The sequence below is a fragment of the Pseudonaja textilis genome, chromosome Z (assembly GCF_049901715.1).
Source record: "Pseudonaja textilis isolate UNSWEBS1 chromosome Z, rPseTex1.2, whole genome shotgun sequence".
Lineage (NCBI taxonomy): Eukaryota > Metazoa > Chordata > Lepidosauria > Squamata > Elapidae > Pseudonaja > Pseudonaja textilis.
In genome coordinates, this window is record NC_142008.1 from 9,761,261 (window position 1) to 9,787,536 (window position 26,276).

The 26,276-nt window shown below is 36.9% G+C and overlaps 1 protein-coding gene and 1 pseudogene across 1 annotated transcript in view; one reads left to right on the forward strand and one right to left on the reverse strand.

Annotated features, from left to right (window-relative positions):
* Positions 1-26,276, reverse strand: part of PTPRN2 (protein tyrosine phosphatase receptor type N2) — a 609,242-nt gene that overhangs the window by 202,773 nt on the left and 380,193 nt on the right. The gene's annotated exons all lie outside the window — the stretch shown is intronic.
* Positions 1,765-3,333, forward strand: LOC113447877 (GTP-binding protein Di-Ras2-like; annotated as a pseudogene).

A 26,276-nucleotide genomic window follows, 5' to 3' on the forward strand; every position in this document is an offset into this window, starting at 1 on the left:
ACAGGATGTAAGCTGTTCCAAGTAAAGCTGCCTTTTGCAGTTAATTTATGATTATTTTGTCAATGCTGATGGTATTCAGGTAATGCTCCAGTTGGTTTGGAATTGCATTCAAAGTGTCAATTATTATTGATATTGTCTTTGCTTTCTTTTGCTCCAGTCAGTAAAGATCATTTGCAGATCTTTATATTTTGCTATTTTTCTTCAATTCTTTCTTTTCTATTGTGCTGTTTCCAGTATTGTTATGTATCTATTATATTATTGTTAATATTACTCTCAAGGTAAAATGAAAGTATTATGTGCTACACAGTGCTGTGCAGTGCATTTCCAAATATCAAACCACATATTTTCTTTCTGATTGATCTTTTCTTTTTATTATATAGACTCCAAGCTTTTGGAGGTATGCATTTTCAGCTGCTGGGCTGATAGGGTGGTTAGCAAAATCCATGCCAGCTTGCTTCCATCCTTTTTCATTTATGCTACTGGTTCAGCAAGCACATTTGTGACTGATAGGGGGAAAAAATGAAAAATTGCAGCTTGGCTACCCAGACAGGAAACACAGAGCTTAGCTTAGCACCCATGACAGGGAATCAGTGGCTCAGACAGAGCAAAAAACCTTATTGCCTTTTTCTATTTGGCTATAAAGCTCCAAGTGTGTGTGTGTGTGTGTGTGTGTGAGAGAGAGAGAGAGAGAGAGAGAGAGAAGGAGGGGAGACGGAGAGAGCGCGAGCGCAATGTCATTCTATTCCACATTTAAACTAAATAAACCAAATAAACATTGGCAAAAGGATTGGAGTCTATATTATCACTTATGGCAGAAATATCCTTAAATGCTAGCTATCTTTTGGCAGCTTATTAGTGTAAGTATTGAGGTTACATTTACTCTTGTTGTAGATCAGCACTTGTTGTAGAATTGGTGTGTCAACTTATTATTTTGATTTCCTTTTCCTCTCCCTTACCATGTTCGGGGCATTTCCCCGAATGCTGGAGTTACACCTCTTCAACTTTACTTCCTGCCCTCATATTTCCAAGTGCATCAAAATGCTTTTAAAGCAAATTTTCATTTTATATTTCCTAGTTATATTCCGATACCACTGTAGGCCTAAACTTTTGAAGCCAACTGGGCTACCAGCCCAGTTTCTAGGGCTGGTAGTAGTTTCCTTATTCCTAGTAATTGTATCAAAGAGAAATGTGATTTTGCAGGAAGCAACTTTGTTTGTTCTGGTCGGTTTAAAATGTGAAGCTGTGTTGACTTTGCACTCTGTTTGGCCTTGTACAACTAATTGGCAATTTAGTCATTGGCAGCATTTCAAGGGAGATAAAGGTGGGTGTTTATCAGCCTTATCCCAAAAGACTGCAGCAGACTTCTGTTGGACTATTCATAAACTGTTGGGACTCATTACGGGATGTGAACGCATATAATTCACAGCCATTGAAATAATTAAAAAAATGGTTTTGGGGGACAGTGTGTGATTGTTACTATCTCAGGAAGCCTTGGTCAGAATAAAACATCCAGTGGACTCCTTGGGTGCTGAACTTGATGGTTTGCTTTAAGACATTTCATTACTCAACTAGGTAATATCAGTGCAAGTCAGGTATCCATGGAGTCATCAGGAATCTAACTTGACTCTAGGATACAGTTAACCTTTTGTAGATTTTCATGTAATGCTAAAGTAATGGAATTTGGGAATTGTCAATTCTGTGCCTATTCACCAAAGGAGCAGGTAAATTAAGGGTTCTTCTTTGGTCCCCAGCTGAACAAGCAGGATGCCAGAGCAAAGCAATGATTATTGAGCAGTTGTATTTGGAGCTGCTGGCATTGGCGAGAGTTCTTTGGTACTCTGTTTTATACAGGAGACCTTCCGGGAGACAACATCCTCATTGTTGAAGATACATATCACCAGGTGATCAGCTGTAACAAGAACATTCAGATCAGAGACACCACTGGAAGCCACCGGTTCCTTGCCATGAAGAGACTCACCATCTCGAAAGCCTATGCATTCATGCTAGTATATTCTGTGACCAGTAAGCAATCTGTAGAAGATCTCCAACCAATCTATGAGAAGATCTGTCAGATCAAAGGAGTCATTCAAAAAATCCCAATTATACTGTTAGGAAACAAGAGTGATGACCAGGGGTGGGATTTGGGCCGGTTCAGATGAACTGGATGTTAAATTTACATCTGGTTTGCTGAACTGGTAGTTGAACCGACCGAATGGCCTTGCCCACCCCCTCCCAGGAGTCTTCACACAGCCCATTTTGGATGAGGGTAAGTGCAGGGTCTGCACAGAAGTTCTAGGAGGACAAAAAACAGCCCTCCTGGAAGTTTCAGAAGTCTGGAAACAGGCTTGTTTACGGTTTCTGGAGGGCCTCTGGAACCAGGGGGAGGCTTTTTTTGCCCTCCCAGAGACCTGTGGAAAGCCTCTAAACTCTGGGGAAGGTGAAAAATGGCCCTCCTGGAGCTTCCAGTAGGCCATGTCCACCATTGCTGGCCATGTCCAGCAATCGGGCAGAGAACCAGTTGCTGGGATTTTTGAATCCCACTCCTGGTAATGACCCTCAAAGAGGAGTGGGCACTTTTGAAGGAGAAGTCCTTGCTGTCAGCTTTGAAATTCAGCTGCCACATTTTTTTAGAGAGTTAGAGGAGTTGAAAAGTTCAAGGTTATTGTGCATGTCATATTAAGAATTTCCAGTTGCAGTTAATTGGTTCTTGTGATTTATGAAGTGTAGAAGTGGGAGGAGAGAAGGTGGATTCTGTGTAACGCGCGAAAAAACTTTCACTCAGGAAATTGCTTTTGACATGCCAGATCTGTTCCTAATAAATCAATTGGAGAGATAACGTCTTGGAGTGATAGATATCATGGATACTTTCTGGATGCCTTACACTTGCCATGAAATGGAAGTGCTCCTTCATGGAGACCTCGGCCAAAATGAACTACAACGTGCAGGAGCTTTTTGAAGAGCTCCTTAATTTGGAAAAGAGAAGAAATGTAAGTCTGCAGGTGGGTGGCAAGAAATCAAAGCAGCAGCGAAAGAAGGATAAACTAAGAAGCAAATGTTCTGTGATGTGACACCTACTGCGTGGCTAAGATAAGAGCGTAGTCTTGATCTTGCAGGACATGTACTCAGAGGAAATTCTGATTATTGAGATTTTCAGAGGTGAAATAAGATGTTAGTGTTAAATGTGGGTTGGATTGTTTGAATATTTACTTAAGGGCAGTTGGATTTTGCATGTTCCATTTTGCACAAGCATCAACTATGCTCACCTCAACCAGTTGATACTGTTCTGTGGTCAAGTGCATGATAAAAATGGAATAAATAATTTTAAGCCTGCAATGTGCTAATGCATTTTTATATTTTCTTCAATGTGCAACATATTTTCTCTTTTACAAATACTAAGGTGAATTAGCAAATCACAACAGGATTCTACTGAGTAAACCAGTACAATTAGACAGTACTACAGCCAATGCTTGCATATACTTGGAGCAAAAATAAATGCTTACAGATAGAACTTAACTAGTTCTCTGACTACTGTAGATTATTTATATTATTTATGATGGTCCTTCAAATATGTATATTTATAGGAAAGAAACTTTGTTCTTAAGTGTTCCACGTTATATGTAAATACTTTGTATGTGGCAATTCTACATTGGCAAGATTTTATGTGAATGATTAAAATTAAATGAGCTTTTAATGTGAAAAAAATCAGCACAAGTCAGATTTGGGTTTGTTTATACACAGTAGCTTGCCCTGGCAGTGCTGGTGGGAGTGTAGTTTCCTCTTTGGTGGTTCATTGATTAGGTTATTGTTTTCTGTCTGCTGTTTGGCTGATGTTGATCTCTGCTTATCTGAATGGTGGTTGCTGGATGGAATATGTTCTAGGCATTTTTTGTTTTCTTCCTAGGATTTTTATTGTCACTTTTGAATAGTGTGTAGATCTGGTTTCTATCTATCTATCTATCTATCTATCTATCTATCTATCTATCTATCTATCTATCTATCTATCTATCTATCTATCTATCTATCATCTACCTACCTACCTACCTACCTACCAACCAACCTACTTTCTGCCTATCTCGTCATGGGGCTACTCAAGGTGGCTTATAACACTAAAAAGGAAGAAATGAAAAGAATGTAAACAAAAGTAATATATTAGAACACTAAAATAAACAAGAAAAAAGAACAAGAAAAATACAATATATGTATTTTGATGTCTGATTTGCATGAATGCCAATCTTTTAGGAATTCTCTAGTGTTTTTGGATTTAGCATGGTTTGGGTTGCTAATAGTTTCCTGGTTGAAACTGTGGTTAATTCCCTTGAGTCTGTCAATGTATGGTAATTTTTGTCCTGTCTGCTAGTTGGTGTTTGTGGATGCACTCTACTAGTCTTTTCTTTCTGTCTGTCCCATATAGTGGCTGTAACAGTCCTTGCACTATATGTTTTGGATGATTCCTGCTTTTTCTTCATGGGCTACTGAGTCTTTTGGTTTGCGTAAGACGTTTTAAAGAGGTTTAGCTGATTTATATGCTATGGTGATGCCATGTAATAATAGTTGGTCATTTCTGGATATCTTCAATATTTTTGATGCATGGGAATATTATCCTTTCATGGGTTGTACTGATTTGCTATAAAAGATAGTATGCAGGAATATCCACAAAGTATAGTCAGTAAAGTCAAGATGTTGATATGCAGCTGATATATTTGAAGTTCTGATTTTCTTTGTGTGTGTCATGAGTATGCATGAAAAATATGTGAAGCTTCAACTGACTTTTGTGGCTATCATTTGCCTTTTTTTGACCATACCTTGTGGAGACCTCTGCACACCAGTCATAAATGATACTAACTGACTGAGCAAAATATCATTTTAAAATATTCACAGGCAAATTAATTCACTGGGGGCCTCTGAGACTTTAAAAATATTTATTTTAGCATAAATTTAGCTATATATTACTTAGCAGCAACGCCTGACATTTCACAGACATGCTATTAACATGGCTAAGATCATGCAGTGAGGACATAGGAGTGGTGGCTAAGGAAGGATTGAGAAAGAACCAGATCACCTAGAAGAGAGAAGACTTTTAATGTGTAAATACATCAGTCCCTTCTTTTATACAGATAGTAATCCCTTTTTGTTCTTTGGCTGGAACGTTTCCAAAAGCTCAACATGAGCAAAAGGCCAATGAAATGTTCTGTTTATAGGCTCCAATAATTGCATATTTAAGACTCACAAGCAGGTTACAGCTGGGCTTAGCCATGTGAGGCCAATCTCCAGCTTTTAATAACTAAAGACTGTTTTTCTAACATGGCTATGAAAAACCAATGTAAGGAAAGCAGTTACAAAAGAAAAAAAAAAACCACAACCCATCTCCATTAACAAAAGCCCCAAACACCCAGACCTTAGTATTACACATCAGAGTTTAATGTATATTTTAATGAAGAAGATTTAGCCTGCAACTATTTAATTTTCTTTGCAAAACACCTGAAATTATGTTTGTGTAGCTGAAATGCCTCAACGTTCAGGGGGAAGGACCCTAATAGAATTTACTGTGTGTAGAAAAGAGGTGGGCAAAAGTCACTTTCAAGTTCATTTGAAAGTTATTCTGCAAAATAAAGAGAGAAATGGGTGGGATTTCACCAATTTCTTTTGGAATTTATCATATTTCAAAGTGAAGAGGGTCTGAATTTTAAATAATTTTCTGTCAAAAGAAGGATTTGTCAGTCAATTAACAATCAAATACAGCCATGCACACAGACACACACTCATATATGCAAACATGTTGTGTAGCTCTATTTCTCGTTGTGTCACCTGAGGGTTCCTATTTTCAGCTAAATTTGATTGCATGGGCCTTGATTGCATGGTTGAGGCCACCATATTAACCTTTTTTTCATCTAGTCTCTGCAGACATCCTTGATAGCCACGAAGGGAACAGTTTAGATTGTGCTTTCATAATCACCATTTTGGTCTTCTATTCTCCTGTTGACCAGTTTGCCTATTTGGATGGATCAGGCCAGTGGTGGTATTCCACCAATTCTGCCCAGTTCTGGAGAGAGAGCCGGTAGGAGCGATGAGCAGCTGAGATCGAACCAGTTCTCTCCACTGCTCTCCTGATGGACCCACCCGCCTGCCTGGGCTCCCATACTCACCTTTATTTGCTGAATTTGAAGCGCAGCTTCTTTGCGCAGCACAGAATAGTGCCGCACGGCAGCTGCTGAAGTGATCTGGATTGTGCAGGCTTGTAGGAGGCAAGTTAGAACAACTCTGTGCCTGTGAAAATGCCTCTGCACCTATGCAAAGTGTGCATTTGGTGCGCATGTGCACACAAAGTGTGCGCACGCATGCAAAGCGCACCCACCAAGCCATGCTCACCGAACCGGTGGCAACAATATTTGAATCCCACCACTGGACCAGGCTTTGAGAAGAACAAAATGTAGCACAAGATAAGAAGAGGTAACTAGATATAGAAAACTCCTTCTGGAGGAATTCCAAAAAAGCTTAAACACAACAGGAAAACTAATGTGCAAATATTCCAAGTCATCCAGATGTTTTCAGTTGTTTATATTTTTATCGTTTACTAGTTTTCAGTATTACTTCTATTCTTGGTTGACACTGCTGCACACATTCCCAAAGGTAGTAACTGTCCAAAGGGGAAAAACTTTTAGAAATTCCTTTAGACAATGAATTAAAACTTCCATTTTGAAATATATCAGTGAACCAAGCTACTGTAGTTTTAAAATCATGATTTATGGCTCAAGATGATGCATGGATACATCCAGTTGTGGTTTGTTCAGAAAATTATTGTTAAATAAGCCATACTTACTAAAATAAATAATATCTTATATGCTGCCCATGTCAAATTCATGACTCTGGGTACATAACAGTAGTCAAAGCAATAAACAAAGGCATAAAACAATAAAAACAAGAGTATCAGTAATCTGCAGCCAAGATAAACAAAACCACCAATATCAAATCTTGTTTAGCCATAATATGATTTGTTTGTTTATGATTTAATCTAATTTAGTCAACATAGTTTATAATGGATTCTCCATTGTATGAACCCAGTGCATTGCGGTTGATTCAGTAAACACACTGAAGCATAATTTAACAGGTTTTGCAAACCCAGCCTAGCTAAGAACATTACTATAGTGAGAGCAAAAACAAGAACTCATATTTTGTATTGCTGAAAATTGCTTATGTCTGCTGAAAAGAGGGAATACAATGCTGGACATTTATTTTCCTTTGTCAAGAAGGAAAATAGGTTTGCTATATATCTTTAAATGACAAAATGTTTTTACACAATTCTCTTCAAATGTTCTGGCACCTAGAAGCACATTTATTACAAAATACACTGTTATACACAGTGATGAAAGCAATTGAATTGCACTTAAAACTTCTGTTTGACTCAATTTTAAGACAATCAGAGCTGCATTATTTCAAAATATTTTGTGTCATGAAAACATCCATGAGGAATAATTATCAGTTTTATTTTGCTGAGTGACATGAATTGATAGTTGGGAATGAACAAGAAGAAACAGAGTGAATGACTGGGTAATTCAGACAGTCAAGAATGCATAGTTCCAGGAGTATGCTTAGGAAAAGAGTTGCTTGTTTCCAACATAGTTTTTAAGCAAACAACTTTTCACATTTATCCAAATGAAAAGAATTAACATATAGGTAGTCCTTGATTTATAAAAGTTGTTTAATGACCATTCGGAGTTACAACAGCATTGAAAAATAATACTTACAACCTGTCCTCATATTTATAATACATCGAATACAAGCAGTTTCCCTATGGTCACATGATGAACATTTGGCCTAGTGCAATCCTAAATTGCATTAACAGAGGGATACAATCAAGATCAAGTGAAGTATTAATACCATTCTATAAAGCCTTTGTAAGACCACACCTAGAGTACTGCATCCAGTTTTGGTCACCACATTATAAAGAAAGATGTTGAGACTCTAGAAAAAGTACAGAGAAGAGCAACCAGGATGATTAGGGAACTGGAGACTAAAACATATGAAGAACACTTACAGAAATTGGGCCTGGCTAGTCTAGAGAAGAGAAGGACCAGGGGAGACATGATAGCAGTCTTCCAATATTTGAGGGGCTGCCACAGAGAGGAAGGGATCAAGTTATTTTCTAAAGCACCTGTAGGCCAGGCAAGGAATAATGGACAGAAACTGAACAAGGAGAGATTTAACCTGGAAATAAGGAGAAACTTTCTGACAGTGAGAACAATCAACCAATGGAACAAAAGTTGCCCTCAGAAGTTGTGGGAGCACCATCGCTTGAGACCTTCAAGAAGAGATTGGACTGCCATTTGTCAGAAATGGTGTAGGGTCTCCCATTTGGGCAGGGGGTTGGACTAGATGACTATAAAATCCCTTCCAACTCTGATTATCTATTGTTGTTGTTGTTGTTGTTGTTGTTGTTGTTATTATTATTATTATTATTATTATTATTATTATTATTATTATCTAGTCTAGTTTATCCAACAGGGCCGACATCAATCTTGCGAGTATGCTGGGTGTCTTGTTTTATTGATATATTTGTGTGAGAAGACATTAATTTTGCCTGATGACTGGAAAATGACTTCACTGTTTCCCCACAGAAAGGGAAGGGAGGTAAAAGCTAATGTCAACACTACAAGGGAATTAGCTTGTTATTTTGACCAACAAGGTGTGAAAGATTAAAATGAGTAAAATTAAAAAAGAAATTTTAAAGAGAGATTATAAAAGTAGCAACCAGAGAAAGTGAGAAAAAAAACCTTAATGGCTGAAAGTGGCATTGAATTTTGAAAGGAGGAAGCCAGAAGATACCTGTTTAAATTGGATAAATATATGATTTTGGCACTAAAAAAGCACAATTAAAGCTGGACTTGAACATGTAAAAATTGATATTTGGACTTACTGGACTTATTGGACTCTTGAATTTTAATAGCCCTAAATAGAGAAGAAAAGTGAAAAAAAAAGGGCAGAATTTCAATATAACAGAGTGCCACCTGGTAGCAAAAGAAAAATTTTGTGAGTCTTTTTTTAAAAAAAGGCCTGGCTCCTTTTAAAGTTGAATTTGATATTATATTGGTTGCAATAAAATAGAGAGCCTGGAAAATGGAAATACTGAACATTAAAATAAAAGAAAGAAACAGGAAGAAATTACTCTGGGATTGTTTGATGATCTTGGCATAAACTTAAATTTATGGATTGGGACTATTTGATGAATCTGAGGAAAATCTAAAGAATATCTATATCTATATCTATATCTATATCTATATCTTTGGTTATTCGGGTTTTCTCCCGTGTAAAATTGGAAGTATCTAGGCGACGTTTCGATGAAGTCTCATTCATCATCTTCAGGCTTGTGTCTTTGGCTTCGTGCTTCTCAGAGTAATGAGAATTATCATTAAATAATTTACTCTGAGAAACACAAAGCCGAAGACACGAGCCTGAAGATGATGAATGAGACTTCATCGAAATGTCGCCTAGATACTTCCAATTTTATTGGAAGTGGGAGAAAACCCGAATAACCAAAGATCCACATACAAATACCCACGAAAACCTCAGAAAACACACACACACACACACACAAACACACACATAGATAGATAGATAGATAGATAGATAGATAGATAGATAGATAGATAGATATTCAGGTTTTCTCCCACATAAAATTGGAAGTATCCTGACGACGTTTCGACAAAATCTCATTCGTCATCTTCAGGCTTGTGTCTTTGGCTTCGTGCTTCTCGGAGTAATGTGAGCTTGCAGCTGCTTCTTCCTTTTAACTGTTAGTGGGGGTGTGACTTGGTTGGTTGGGGGTTTGGCTGTGTTCTGATTGGTTGGGGGGTTGGGGTTGGCTGTGTTCTGATTGGCTGGGGGTGTGTTCTGTTCAGGTGGGGGCTTGGTTGTGCTGAGGTTAGTCTTAGTTGCTGGGGGATTTGAGCTGGTGAGCTGTGATCCTGTTGTTTGGCTTCGCGTTCGTGGTCATGCCACATCTTCATGGTGGGCGTTTGTTTGCTTCATGTATGGGTCGGAGGGGTTTGAAGCGGGTAGTGATGTAGCGGCGGTACAGCTTCTGGTCTGTGGTCGTGTCTCATCATCTGTGTGTGTATGAGTCTGCTTTCTCCATGGAAGTGTGGTGGTGGCATCTTATGTGGCCCTCGTGGGTGTGGGTCTGGTGTCATTCTTCATGTTAGGTATTCGTTTATTAATGAGGACGGGTTTCCAAAAGGCTGGTAGGTGGGAGGTATCATCTCATTTATTCATGCTGTGTGGGCATTTTTTTATCTCTATAGCTTCTCTGATTATTCTCTTGTTGAAGTGTTCAGTTTTGGTGATAGTTCTGGTATTTTTAAAGTCAATCTCATGTCCTGTGGCTTTGAGGTGTTGGACAAGGGAAGAGGTCAGTTCTTCTTTTTTGATTGAGTTCTTGTGTTCTTCAATGCGTGCACTTATTCTTCTGTTGGTTTGCCTGAAGATGACGAATGAGATTTTGTCAAAATGTCACCAGGATACTTCCAATTTTATGTGGGAGAAAACCCAAATAACCAAAGATCCACATACAAATACCTGCGAAAACCTCAGAAAACACACACACACACACACACACACACACACACACACACACACACACATAGTTTAAAAATTGCAGAACTTTTTGGGGAGTTAAAAATGGAACTAAGAAATATGAAATAAATTTTACATGAAAGAGGCAAGTTACTTGGTTCTGCCTTACAATTCTTAGAAATGGTGATTTTAGAGTATGAAGAACAACAAGGAGTGCCAGAAGAGGAGAAGCTAATTAAAGAAGAGGCCATCTTCAATGAACAATTGGAGCAACAAATATTAAAGCAAAGGGGGAAAAGAATGAGAATTGAAACCTGGGGATTCAACAAGGCATTTAAAAAGGGGGAATGTTTTGAAAATCAAACAAAGTAAAAGGAACCAGCAGAAAAGGGAATTGCAGAAGGAAGCTTTAAAGTGGGAGGGGAAAAAACTGGAGTAAGAAAAGGAGGGAAATGAAGGAAAAAAGAAGTAATAAGAAAAAGAACCAGGAAATAAAGAATTATGGAAATCGAACAAAAATGAAAAGAAATTGTTTATTTAAAAGACATAGAGATAATAGTTAGATAAAGATTAAGAAAGGGGATTCTGCAAGGTGATGTGGTGTAGTATAAATATATTTGAAGTAATAAACTATTTAGAAAGTAGGAAAACATAGACTTTTAAAACGGAAAAATTGGAACTGATACCTTCTTGTTATTAGAATACTTGCTTTCACTAAACTATATATAGAGATAAATGGAATAAATGTGTAAAAGAGAAACTATGATAAATTTATTAACCATGTTTAATGAATTTAAGAATATAGTTGAAATGAATTATGAGGATTGCTATAATGAGATTAATATCAGTTTTTATGATTAATTGAATAGACTAATTTTTCTTTTTGAAATTATAAATGATTTGATGTAATTGAAGGGGAAAGTGCTATGCGGAATCTGACTTAAAAGATATGAGTTGTTAGGAGATTATTGTTATTAATTCTTAAAGTGATAATTAAAAAGTTAAATGATTATTGGGAATTAAAGGGGAACTAACCAAGGTATAGGGGTGGCACACTCTTATTGGTAATTATGGGGGAAACTTTTTTGAAATGTTTGAACTGAGATGGAGTTTTTGAAATGATGAAATAAAAATATGCGATGAAATTGCAAACCTGACAAATAAAAGTATAAAGTACAATGAATATAAAGATATGAGAATTATTTAAAGTTAAAAGAAATAGGTTAAGAAATGAATTGAAAATATATAAAATAAATTTGAGGAAAGTCTTTGAGAAAATTAATAGAAAGTATGTAAAGTAATGATAAGTATGAAATTAAATGTGAAAGATGAATATGTAATCAAGGCCATGTTTGTATGGAAATGTGAAAACATGGAATCATGCTGTTTGCTAAGAAAAGATGTTTTTGAAATGTTAAAAAATAAAAACATTTTTTTAAAAAGTGTGCTTCTGCCCACTTTATTAGAGTGAAAGTTGAGTATGTATCAGGAAAAACATAACATTTCAGTTTAATGCAATGGACATAAAGTAGTTAAGAAGCAATAGCTTCATTTCTTTATCCAATGAAATAAATATTAAATATTATGTACCTTCATAGCAAAACAAGAAACAATAGTGTCAAGAATTGATGCTGAATAAATTTTGACTCGATATAAAAATGAGTGGTGACTATCCAAGATAGTCAGTTCATTGGTCATATAGAAAAGAATGAATGGAATGAGAATTTCAAATAAATTTCAATGAATCAATTATCATATGGAGGTGGTGGTAGCCTAGTTTTAACAGTATTTCTTTACTTTTCTCTTATTTCATGCATTTAAAGACTTTGGCTCTTTTCTGAGTTTTATTACATAAAGGAACTAACGTGATGAGTACATTACATATGTATTTCTGTAGGAATAATAAAACAGTGTTTCCAGTGTATGATCCTATCAACAATAAATTTAAAAATAAAGTTGTGGTACAGTATAAAAGAATTCTATCTATTTTTATACTCACTTTTCTATTCTACAATCATATAATATTTTTATTAGGCCCAGTGGCAAGGAAGATCATCATGTCCTCTGAATCTCTAATAGAGCACTTTCCCCTTCATTTCCAAACTTTTTACCATTCTCTATCAATTTCTTAAGGTAAATATCACCTTGGCTCAAGTTTAATTTTTGGTGCCTTCACAAAGAGATTCATGCAGTTTTCTTGTTGACATTATGAAAATATGTTGCCTTGATCTTCTTCCTAGAAGTCCTACAACACAGAAAATTCCTGGTTGTCCCACCTCCAAGGTTATTCTTAGCCAGGATCAGCTGAATGTTGTGCTTGCAGCAATAACTATCATATTTTATTTTATTTTATTTTATTTTATTATTTTATTTTATTTTATTTTATTTTATTTTATTTTATTTTATTTTATTTTATTTATTTTATTTTATTTTATTTTATTTTATTTTATTTTATTTTATTTTATTTTATTTTATTTTATTTTATTTTATTTTTTATATTTTATTTTATTTTATTTTATTTTATTTATTTATTTATTTTATTTTATTTATTTTATTTTATTTTATTTTATTTTATTATTTTATTTTATTTATTTTATTTTATTATTTTATTTTTATTTTATTATTTATTTGATTTGTCAATTGCTTACAAGATAATAGGTATATGAATAAACATGAGTATGAATATAGGAAATAGGTACAAATGAATAGGGACAATAGGACAGGGACGGTAGGCACAATTGTGCACTTATGTACACCTCTTACAGACCTTTTAGGAATGGAGTGAGGTCAACAGTGGATAATTTGAAGGAAAAGGAGTGTGGGTGTGGGGATGTGACAATAGAGTGATGTAGTGTGTTCCAGGCATTGACCACTCTGTTACTGAAGTCGTACTTTCTGCAATCAAGTTTGGAGTGGTTAACATTGAGTTTGTATCTGTTGTGTGCTCTTGTATTGTTGCGGTTGAAGCTGAAGTAGTCATTGACTGGTAGGACATTGTAGCAGATAATTTTGTGTACTACACTTAAGTGTAACCTTATTTAATATTAAGTATCAGGGCTTTGTGATGGTTTGTATGCAGGGGCAAAAACCTCTTTGGGTTCCTAAAGGCATCCACACAGCACAGGCATTCCTTATCAGGGTGACTCTAGAAAAAGACATGCATGATTTAAGGAACTGATGACAGATGTTTTGTACATATCTCAACATATTATGAAGTATCTAGCCCTTCATATCCAAAGTGCTGCTGTGTTCATTTTCATCTATATTTATATTAGAATGACACATTACCCTGTGTTATTGGCACGCTTCAGACCATATAGCAGCCTGGAAAGTTAGTTTGTAGTATAATGGACTTTAAGAAATCATGAATGTTCTGTCACCAGTAAAGAGACTCGCAGACCGGAGTTGAATTCAGCTCTTTAATAATAACAGTAACTTCAACTGCAGTCAAACCGCAGCAGCCCTTTTTATAGCGGCTGCTCCATTGTTGCAATATCATGACACATCAGTAGGAAGTCACGTACACAGAAAACCCAATACACATACAATACACATATAGGGCGACACTGTGGAACAGCAACGTGTAAAACATGAATTGGCTATAGCATAAGATGTAGCCATATATGGCAATATTCCCTATTCCTGTCTAACTTCCTCATGTGTAACATAACCCACCCCCTGCTTGCTGCACAATAAAAGAGAGGTGCGTAGTACTATCTGTGCTTCCTCTCACCAAAAGAAACCTTTGTGTCGCTGTCATCTTTGCCACTAAGAGGAGCCCGCCCGGACAGTCTGCCTGGGTGCAGGTCGTCAGCTGACTGATTCATCCCGGTACTGGGACCCGCAACGCATCACTCCATGGCTTGCAACCAATGACATTTAATTAAACTTCCCACCGCTATCCAACGTAACGTAGTCGCACAGGTAGGCGGGGCTCTTGTGAGTCCTTGTTGACCTGCGCAGTTCAGTCCCTGTGTTGGTCTCCGCCAGTTCGGACAGGCCAGCTGTCCATTCCTCTCTTCCCTCTGGAATCTCCTGGAAGGGTGCCTCACCCATGCCACTTCAGTCATGTCTTGGGTTTGTTGGTCTTACTCTGCGGTCTGGGCTTGCTGGATGGGGAGTGTGGTCTCCTCGCTGTGTGTGTGGACAAGTCGAGTCGGCCTGGCTGCTTCTCCCCTGAGGCTCTTTCACCTCCTCTTGTTTCTCAAAGTTTTCTAAAGGTAAGTGATTTTTATTTTCTTTATTAATTTGTTCCCCCCCTCTGGATTCTTTATTATTGTCTGGGGGTGTTTGGAAAAATGTTTGTTCTGTTTTTCTGGGAACATCGGTGTTTCATTCGATGTGTTGCGACCATAGCTGGTCGATGTGTCGTTTCCACGATCTACCATCAGTGGTTTCTAAATGGTAGGAACGAGGGCCAGTGATTTGAGTAATCGTTGCCGGTAACCACAATGGTTCTCCGGTGAGATTTTTTTGTAGACTAAATCACCTGGTAAGAAGGAGCGGTACTTACTGGATGAGTCTGGTGGTTTTTCTGGGTTGTAGATAGGGTGCAGTCTATCCAAGTAAGATCGCAATTTTCTTCCCATCAAAAGTTCAGCTGGGCTCTTGTTCATAGTTGTGCATGGTGTTATATGTTGGATGGTGAGCATGGTGTTGAGTTTTTCTTGCATATCACTTCCGTCAAGCCTTTCCAGTGCTTCTTTCGTAAAACGAATCATGCGTTCCGCTCTACTGTTCGCAGCCGGATGAGCTGGCATTGTCAAAGCATATCGTATTCCATGTTCTGCAAGAAACTGTTCAAAAGCCAAGGCTGTAAACTGTGGCCCATTGTCCGATACTACTACATCTGGTAGACCGTGGGTGGTGAAAAGATTTTTTAGTTGTTTGGTGATGGCTTCTGTGGTTGTTGAACTCATGATGATGACTTCCAACCAGTTTGAATAGGCATCCACGACGATTAGGTAAGTATAACCTTTTGTGGGGCCAGCGAAATCCATATGGATTCTTGACCAGGGGCCCCGGGGTGTCTCCCATTCGAGGACTGGTGCTGATATCCAATATCTGTACAATTTGTTTATTGATTTGCTCATCTTCTCTTATTTTTATCCTCAAACAATCCTAAGAGTTAGTCTGGGCTGAAGAAAAGGGCATAGCCAAAAGTCATTTTATAACCTCTATCTTGAATGGAGATTTGTACCTAAATCTTCCAATTCTCAGCGTGTAACCAATAGGCTGCACAAATGGGATCTGAGTTTTGTATCTGAGTATCCATTCAGGATGAGGCAAATAATATTTATCTTGCATCCATCTATTCAGTAGTAAAAAGCCTACAAATATAATCATTTGCTGTATAGTTAAATATAAGAACATATATTTTTTTCTTGGTGTGTGCGCGGGTGTGGTTTACTCAAAATTTACTGTATGTTATTTTGAAAGAACCATTTCCTAGCATGTTGATTAAACAAAAGAGTAGATGAGATTGAACCACCAGAAAAAATAATCCCCAAGTACTCTTTGTACATATTCCCAGATGAGCTGGATAGACTCTAAAGAAAAACGTGTATTTTAATAACTTTTAAATCCCTCTTGCTCTGACACCAGCTTCAAAATAAACAGCAAAAGAGGCTGCAGGAAGCACTGTAACCTTTTCAATATTCTTCATTAAACTCTACCATCTATGGCCCCCTGAGTGAATGAATCATCGAATCAATGGCTGCAAAGCCAACTCTGATTTATGAAAGACCTCACCAGGCTTTCTTCATATACTGTTTATTTAAGCACCAAAATGTCTTACCTATAGATCCCTAAGTAATTACATGCTGTGAGAGTTACACAGGGTAGCTTTTCAAACAGAGGAGGTGGCTGCATGCAGAACAAAAAAGACTTCCTGATGGAATTCAGATTTATTCTACCAACTGCAGGCAGATTTTGCTTTGGATTTTCATACCAGATATGCAGTATAGGTTGTAGGATTTTTTTAAAAAAATAATCCTCTAGTATGCATAGGTAAACTTTTAAAACTGGCTTACTTCTTCCTTTTCTATGGTCTTAACTTTTTCTCCTCTGTTACAGTTACTTCCTCGTTGTTTTATCTTTCTGTTTACTTTGGAAATTCAAAGGAGATAGCAGTTTATAACCCCATTACATAGGACTTTCTTCCTAGCCATTAAAATAGTACAGTTTTTTAGCATCTGCTGAAGAATTCCATATTTGTACAAAGTGAGAGAACCTTAGCAGAAAGAAAAATGTAGACTCTCCTCCTCACTAATGAAATTTCCCTGTTACAAACTGGGAAGCTGATAATTTCAACAACTCTCTCTTGTAACCTCTATACCATGGTTCATTAACGTCCCCCAATTTATTTTTATTTTTAAGACTCAGCACAAGTCTTTCCTCACATTGCTATGTGGAAGTAGGCTCAGAGTTCACACAATATCATCTGCATGAATTTATTTACATTGTCAACATTTTTGAGCAAATCTATATCCATTCCATCATGATGGAAGAAAAACATGTATGACATAATTTGTCTTTTAAAATTTTGCAGTTTGTTCTTAGTATTTGAATAATTGTTTCTATGAGCATGGACTCAAATTAATTTCACTTACTAAAATATTCTTCATTGTAAAAACTGCAGTATCTTTTTTCCTCCATCATAATTAAAGAAAGTGTATACTATTTATCAACTTTTAAAGTGAACTTGCCAAAACATTGTATTTTCTTAGTTAATCAAATATGACAGACTCCCTGGTATAATAGAGAACTATAACATTCCTAATATATGGAAGTTCTTGGACCTAATCATTTTTATTTATTTGTAAAATAAAGGGTATTTCTGTGCAACTTACAATATAAGAAAAGTAAGTGCTTCATATGGTCAGCTGAAAAGTGGTATTTCAGCTGTTGATTGAAAAGTGGTATTTCAGCTGCCTATTTCTCAATGCCTTTGTTTTCTCAGAAGAATTTTTTTTTAAAGATATGCACTAGGTAATTTAGCCTTATGTGAGACATATAAACAAACAAGCAGTCTGTGTCATGTTTGCATGGTAAAAAAATAAGGAAGACATAAATACATTTCAATATTTCAATAAGATAACACCTGTCATTTATTTGATGAATATAAATTACTGTGACAGATTACATACCAGAGTTCTGAAGGAGCTGGCAGATGTTATCTCAGATCCATTGTATAATATTTTTTTTAAAAAAACTAGAACACTGGGGAATTACTAGAGGATTGGAAAAAGAACTGATATAGTTTCCATCATTGAACAAGGAAAAAAACAGACCTAAGAAACTTACAGACCTATCAGCATAACATCAATACCTGGAGAGATACTGGAAAAGATAATAAAAGACAGATTTGTGAACAACTAGAAACAAATAAAGTTATAACTAGAAGCCAGCATGGGTTTATTAAAAAAGATAATAACAAACTAATTTTATTTCATTCTTTGAAAAAGTGACTAAATTAGTAGACGAGCAATATGCTGTGGACATAGTGTACTTAGACTTCAGTAAGACATTCGACAAAGTAGACCACAACCTACTTCTTGATAAGCTACAAAAATATGGGATAGACAGCATCACCCCACCAGATGGCTTTGTAACTGGCAGACAAACTGTACTCAACAAGTAGTCCTTAATGGTACTCCATCTACTACACCTACAGGGAAGTAAGTAGTGGACTATCACAAGATTCTCTTTTAGGCCCAGTACTCTTCAATAACTTCATAAATGACATTTTTTATTTTTATTTTATTTGTCAATCGCTTACAAGATTATAGTTATAAGTATAAACATGAGTAAGAATACAGGAAATAGGTACAAATAAATGGGGACAGTAGGACAGGGTTGGGAGGCATGATGGTGCCCTTATGCACACCCCTTACAGACCTCTTAGGAATGGGGTGAGGTCAATAGTGGACAGTTTGAAGTTAAAGGAGTGGGGGTTTGAGGATGTAACAACAGAGTCAGGTAGTGCATTCTGGGCATTGACCACTCTGTTGCTGAAGTCGTACTTTCTGCAATCAAGTTTGGAGTGGTTAACATTTAATTTGTATCTGTTGCGTGCTCTTGTATTGTTGCGGTTGAAGCTGAAGTAGTCATTGACTGGTAGGACATTGTAGCAGATAATATTCTGTACTATGCTTAAGTCCAACTATAGGCGGCATAATTCAAGATTGTCCAAGCCCAAAATTTCAAGCCTGGTGGTATAGGGTATTCTGTTGTGAGCAGAGGAGTGTCTTCTTGTGAAATACTTCTAGACTCACTCAATTGTATTAATGTCTGATATACAGTGCAGATTCCAGACAGATGAGCTGTATTCAAGTATTGGTCTAGCAAAGGTTTTGAATGCCCTAGTTAGCAATTCAATATTTCTAGGAGAGAAGCTTTGTAACATTAGATTTACAATTCTTAATGCCTTTTTGGCAATGCTGTTACAGTGAGCTCTCGCGCTTAGATCATTAATTATGAATACTCGAGGTCCTTGACAGAGTGAAGGTCATCAACGAGGTCATATCCGCCTAGCTTGTATTTGGTGAGCTTATTTTTTTTAAACCAATGTGTAGGACAGAGCATTTGTTGGTTGAGATTTGAAGTTGCCAAATGTTTGACCATTCAGACACATAATCAAGGTCACTTTGAAAAACAATAGCATTGTCAGTGGTGTTGAATAGTTTTACATCATCCTCAAAGAGGACACAGTTGCTAATAAGGTGATCGCAAAGGTTATTTATATAGAGTATAAAGAGTGTAGGTCCTAAAACGCTGCCTTGGGGGACACCACTGTTGACTGGAGCAGGGTTTGATATAATGCTCCCTATTTTTACTATTTGTTGCCTGTTGACCGGAATGCAGTAATCCACTTATGAGGGGATCCGGAAATGCCGTAAGAGTTTAGTTTTAACAGTAGCTTGTCATGTACCATTGAATCAAAGCCTTTGCAGAAGTCTATGTAAATTGCATCTATTGCTTTACCCTGGTCGAGTAGAGTAGTCCATATGTTTTTGCAGTGTAGGAGTTGTAGGTTGTAGGACAATTTTTTCCTGAAACCAAATTGTTTTTGGAAGAGTAGGTTGTTTGACTCTAAGTGGAGGGTGATGAATTGGTTAATGATTGATTCCATGACTTTGCACAACACAGTGAGATTAGTCTGTAGTTTTCAGCTGGGGTTGGATTAGGGAATAGAAGGGAAATTCATCAAATTTGCAGATGACACTAAGCTGGCAGAAATAGCCAATACCTCAAAAAATATGCTCAGGATCCAAAATGATCTTGATAGATTTGAATAATAGGCCTTATTATATAACATGAAATTTAATGTGAGAAAAGCAAGGTTTTAAACCTAGATAGGAAAAACAAAAAGTATAAGTACAGATTAGGTGAAACCTGACTCAAAAATACTAACTGTGAGAGAAACCTTGGAGCCCCATCAATTAAATATGAGCAGTGTGTGGCGGCATCCCCAAATGCTAATAAAATCCTTGGTTGTATAAACAGAAGCGTAGAATTAAAATCACATGAAGTATTACTATCACTTTATAAAGCCTTAACAAGGCCATACTTGGAAAATTGCATCCAGTTTTGGTCACCACATTACAAAAAAGATATCGAGGCTTTGTAAAAAAAAAAGTACAGAGAAGAGCCACTAAGAGGATTAAAGGCCTGGAGACTAAACATATGAAGAATGATAGCAAAGATTGGTTATGGCTAGTTTAGAGAAAAGAATGACTAGGCGTGACATCATAGCGGTATTTGAGGGGCTGCCACAAAGAAGAGGAGGTCAACTTATTCTCCAAAGCACTAAAGGACAGGACAAGAAACAATGGATGGAAACCAATCAAGGAGAGAAGAAACCTGGAATTAAGGAGAAACTTCCAAACAGTGAGGACAATTAACCAGTGGAATAGCTTGCCTTCAGAAGTTGTGGGTGCTTCATCAGTGGAGGTTTTTAAGAAAAAACTGAAATGGTATAGGATCTCCTGCTTGAGCAGAGAGTTGGAGGTCCCTTCCAGCTCTGTTCTGATTTATTGATTTAAAATATCAGCAGTTCTCTGGAGCCCAAATGGATCCTTTGAGAAGACAAATTTCACAACATTAGACTGCTGCTAAAAACACACTACAGAATAGTCCAGTATCAGTATGAGCTTAAAATATAGAGAAGTTAATGTTACATGAATTAATGAATACATGAGTTAATGAATACAGTTAATGTTTTTGTCTTAGTTTAAGATAGGCAACATAAGCACTTCTACTTCAACCTCCTGGTCCTTCCATTTTGTAAACTATGGAGGTATTGTTAACTAAACAGCATCTTGCTTGTTGTAATCTAATACATATGGGACTACTGTGGTGCAACATCTACTTTTAAACAACAAACAATTCCAAACAGAAAGCCCAGGAATGTTGTGAGTTTAATGCCACGTACCAAAAACAATGTGTTGGATAATTGACAGCACTCTTACAAACTCACAGACTAGAGTACTGAAGGAAAAAGTATAATAAGTAAACTGCTTTTAAATCAATACAGGTTTATAGATTTGCCACGAAGAAAACAGCAGTGGAGATGTGGATCCAATGACAGCAGCTCATGACTTACTGACCACAAGGTGTCAACAGAATTTAGAGAGAGCGCTAAGGATAAAATCAGTGTCTCTTCTTTGCCATTATAAATTTAAGAAATAAAGCCACCCAGAGCCGTCTTATGGATGAGGTGGGCAGCATACAAATGTAATAAATAAAATACAACCAAATACAATAATTAAATTGCCAAAAGGAAACTCCACTCAACTGGACCCTAATACTGGCTATTACTAAAAAAAAAGTTAATATTTTTTACACATGCATTTCAGTGTAAATATATTTGTGCACCCAGTCCACATAACACTGTTTATTGCCAGCTGGGTTCCACAGAACAGAATTGAAATATCTGAGCTACCAGAAGAAATATTCCAAGATCTTACTATTACAGCAATGGGCCATCTCAAACTAATATACAACCTGCCAAATAAATTATGAACAATTACATACATTTGATGAGTATAACCTAATGTACATAATTAAGCATGCTGTATTTAAAAGATGTCTCCACTCAGAACACTGCTGTGCATTCTGTTTCTCTACCATCTGCTTATCTCCAGAGAACCAAGTTCTTCTGTTTTCAGAGTGCCCAAATAATTAATAATAGGAGCTTACATGAGCTCCAATCCTTTCATTCTGCTTTAATTAATTTAATAACCGCTAGCCTTTAATTCCTCATTCATAATCACTAATGTGGTTTATAGTTACAATAGCCCAAGGAGGATTGGAATTGTTTCTTTAACACAGACATTTAAAAAACACAAAAATCAAAGGCTTTTTCTGTTGATTGGCTGTCCCTCCCAACCGAGTCCAGAATTAGTCCTTCAGTAGGAATAAATCTTTCTTGGAGATGAGAAAAAGGGGGTCACTTGAATTTTGGGACTAAAGTACTAAATCCTGTCCCTGGGAAGCAGCAATTCCCAAATAATTTGGCAAAAGCCCTAATTCCTATATATTTTGGAGGTATTTTATAAAAAGCATTTTCTCTTGTTTCTCTGATCAGTTTGTGTCATTTCCTCCCCTCCCCTGTTTTTATAGTTACCTTCTAGTTGTGATTCATGACATCTTAATTTTCATTTGATAGAAATAGAAGGAATTGGCGCATGCATGGGGAAGGGTCAAAAAAAGTCAAAACCACAACAGTGTTTTTTTTTTAAAAAAAATCATATGTGTAATTTTGTTGTTTAATATTATAATTATTTTTTTTACTTATTTTATAACCTGTAACCTGCCTAGCATCACCTTATAGGGAAGATTAGAGCATAACAATTTAACAAAAAAATAAAGTGAAGTGTTGTGTATTGTGTGATATAAAAAAAAGGGTTGCAGTTTTGATCCCACCATTAGCGCCATCTTGACCTTTTTTTGCAAAATCTCTGCAAATGCCCCGTTATGAGTATAGCAGCAATCCAGGGTGTCACTCCATCGGATGACCAAGGATTAACTTTTTCTTGATCAACAAACTTTTTTTTAACCTTTAACAACAATTTGCATTTGTTATTTGTGTCGGGGGTGGGTGGGAATTGCCACCCAAATCTTAGTTGGGAGGTGTCACTCTTAGAGCCTCAGAGATGCAGTGGTTAGAGTTCAGTGCTGCAAGCTACTTCTGCTGTCTGCTGGCTGCCTGAAATTTAGCAGATCAAATCTCACCAGGCTCCAGGTTAACTCAGCCTTCCATCCTTCCGAGGTGGGTAAATGAGGATCCAGATTGCTGGGGGCAATAGGCTGACTCTGTAAACAGCTGTAAAGTACTGTAAAGCGGTATACAAGTCTAAGTGCTATTGCTATTAGGATTCTGCACATCTTTCAATTTTCCTCCTTACAGAAAATGACTAATGTGACTTAAAGGATTGCTATCTTCGCTGCTTTTTAATCTGATAACTTTATCCTTCTGGCTTGACAGTATCATCAGTATGTTGGGGATAAAATAACATACTTTACTTTCATGTCCATTTTCATGAGTGTCAAAACCGGTCTCCATTTCAACTTTTTCCCCATTCCCTCCAGCATCCTCTGCAAAGGTATATTTGTCTATTGCTGTCCTTTTTATTCTTCAGCTGCTTCTGCTGCTTCTGAGCAACATATGTATTTTCTTCCATTCATTAAACTTGGCTTTTGTTGCTTTCCCACCCTTTAATCAGATTCTCTGAGTGATTTGATCAATCCTTCACAAACCACTTTGGGTAGGGATGACATCATCAATATCTCTGAAGCAACTGCCTGGGTTGCCACAGACAATCTGAATATATGGCAGCCTCAGACAATTGACAACAGGAGGAGGGATGGCTAAGAGAAACAGCTCCAAGAAAATGTAACTGTCAAGGGAACTCAAGAGCAATCCTGAATCCCAGGAAGAGGATGGGAAGTTGAAGGGAGTCAGTATTTCAGATCTGTCAAGTTATTGACAGGAAAAAGGAATGTTATTCTAAACAACAAAAGAATAACATATCTATCCCAGTTGCAGGATTACGGCCGCACCCATTTTTATATATTTCATTATATACTTTGACTTATGACCATAACTGGAACCAAAATCTTGGTTGTTGAATGAAGAGATCATAAGCAAAATGCCCAGGTGCTGCTTCAGTTAGGCAACTGCTATCCTGTCACACCTGGTTTTGGTCGTTAAGCAATTTCTGACTTGTTAAGCAGAGAGAGAGCCACAGAGCTACCTGCTGGCGGGGAATTCTGGGAATCCAAGTCCAGACATCTTTAGAATAATGACTAAAGTGCAAAAGTGGAAGGACCAATTTTGAGTCAACGCATAGTGACAACTATGTGTCTATGGAGCGATTTGTTCATCAAAATCTTTTTTTCCTCCTAATTTGTGGTTTATATTTCACTCTTTTATGTTTTCATTATAAAATACACATCCCACTCAGAGAGATAACATTCCTATAGGAAACACTGCCAACCATCACACAAATCTATAAAATACAGCCGTATTTTCAATATATGGTTTTATTTTAAAAAGTCTCAATTATATACAATAAGCAGTGGCTATCAGTATTTAATTGTCACTACTCATTAGAAAATTCCACTTTAGTTTCTCTTAAACAGAGGCTCAACAGAAAATTGCTATCTATCTTAGCATATTTTAATATTTTGCTGGGCAAGAGTAAATAGCTGTAGCTGTTCGTTTATTCTGATTTTGCTTGCTATGGATATCATTAATCCACTTCAGCAAGGTTTTATTCTCTAAGAGGAAGTAGCCTGTGGTATTTCAAGGCCTATCTCATTGTAAAAAAATAGAAACACTCTAGCTGTACACCTCTCATATGGATAAAAAGGTAATGGAAATTAACACATATTAGTAATCCAGAAAAGAAGCATATACTTCAACAGATGAGAAGGAGAGAGAGAAAGATTGAGAGAGACAGAGAGATGAATGGTACATTTATCATTTTACATATATAATGTTAGAGTTTGAGTGATTTTGCATATCCTTTTATGCAATTTCTGGTTAGAACTAGAACTAGCTTCAAGCTGGAAGTTGATGTGCATTTTTTTTATTCCCCACAAGAATAGCTACAATTACCTTTTATATGTTTAAATACGTGTTTGACCATTAGAGGTTTTTCTGACCTTAAAGAAAATACTAGTTTCTATTTAATATCACAATCTACATGCACAACTAATACTTTGCTAACATTCTAGCTTCCCTGTTGCCTTAAATAATTAAAAGTGAGTCATAACAATTCATTAAAAGTAACAATTATATGCATATAAATCTTATCAGCAATTCCAAAGCTTGAGTCTTGGTGGCACAGTGGTTAGAGTGCAATACTGTTGGCTATCTCTTCTGACTGTTGGCTGCCTACAATTTGGCAGTTCAAATCCCACCAGGCTCAAGGTTGACTCAGCCTTCCATCCTTCCGAGGTGGGTAAAATGAGGACCCAAATTGTTGGGGAAATAGGCTGACTCTGCTTAGAGAGGGCTGTAAACAGAGGTGGTATTCAGCAGGTTCTGATCAGTTCTGGAGAACTGGTAGCAGAAATTTTGAGTAGTTCAGAGAACCGGCAAATCCCACCTCTGACTGGAGATTTTACAGTATCTTTCCCTTGCCAAGCCCCCCAAGCCACGCCCACAGAACTGGTAGTAAAAAAAATTGAATCCCACCACTGGCTGCATGAAGCGGTATATAAGTCTAATTGCTATTATTATTGCTATTCTTAATGATTTCATAAAGTTTTCTTTAAAAAAAATGCAAATAACTATATATCTACAAATCACAGATAACAAATTCATTCACTGGATATTTTTTCCTTTAAAAAAATAGTTTCTGTTCCTCCATCCTATTGCTAAGGAGAAATAATGATACATATGCACTCGATGCATTTTGTATTTCTTTTAATTTTATACTTTTGTCATACTTCTGGTAGATAGAAGTAATGTTGCAGCTTGTCGAATTAGCTTGGAGTTAAGAGACCAATAATGTGAGAAGAAACCAAGAGCTAGAGGCTTGCGTTCATTTTCACACATTTATCTTTCAGAAGTGGTTTATCCTGCAAAGTAAAATAGACATTTTCTATCCTTCTCACTATGGTTTTACTAGGAAAGAATTTTATGTATGTATACAAACACACACACATACACAGAGAGAGAGAGACAGAGAGAGACAGAAAGACAGAGAGATAGAGAGAATGGAGCTCAGAATTTAAGAAACATGAACATAATGCATGGGTGAGATTCTACCAGTTCACACCTATTCGCTAGAACCATTGTTAACATTCTAAGGAGTTCAGAGAACTGGTTGTTAGAAGAAATTACTGGCCTAATCCTGTAAGGAAGGCCGGAAGGAAACATTCTGGCGTTGCTTACAAACTGCCTCTCCGTTAATGCTTATTACATTGTTGGCAGGACTAGACTTCCTGTCTCTGGAACTTCTTTGGAGTTTTCCCCCACTTTGCTTGTGTGGAGTGACCATTCGAAGTTACAATGGCACTGAAAAAAGGGACTTATGACCGTTTGCAGCATCCCCACAGTCTTGAGAGGCCAGGCGAGGAGATGTGTGCCTCAATGTGAGTGATATTGAGTTGGCCACATCAATAACATGACCATCAGGCCATGTCCACCACCTAAGCCACGGCCACAGAACCTGTTGTTAAAAATTTGAATCCCA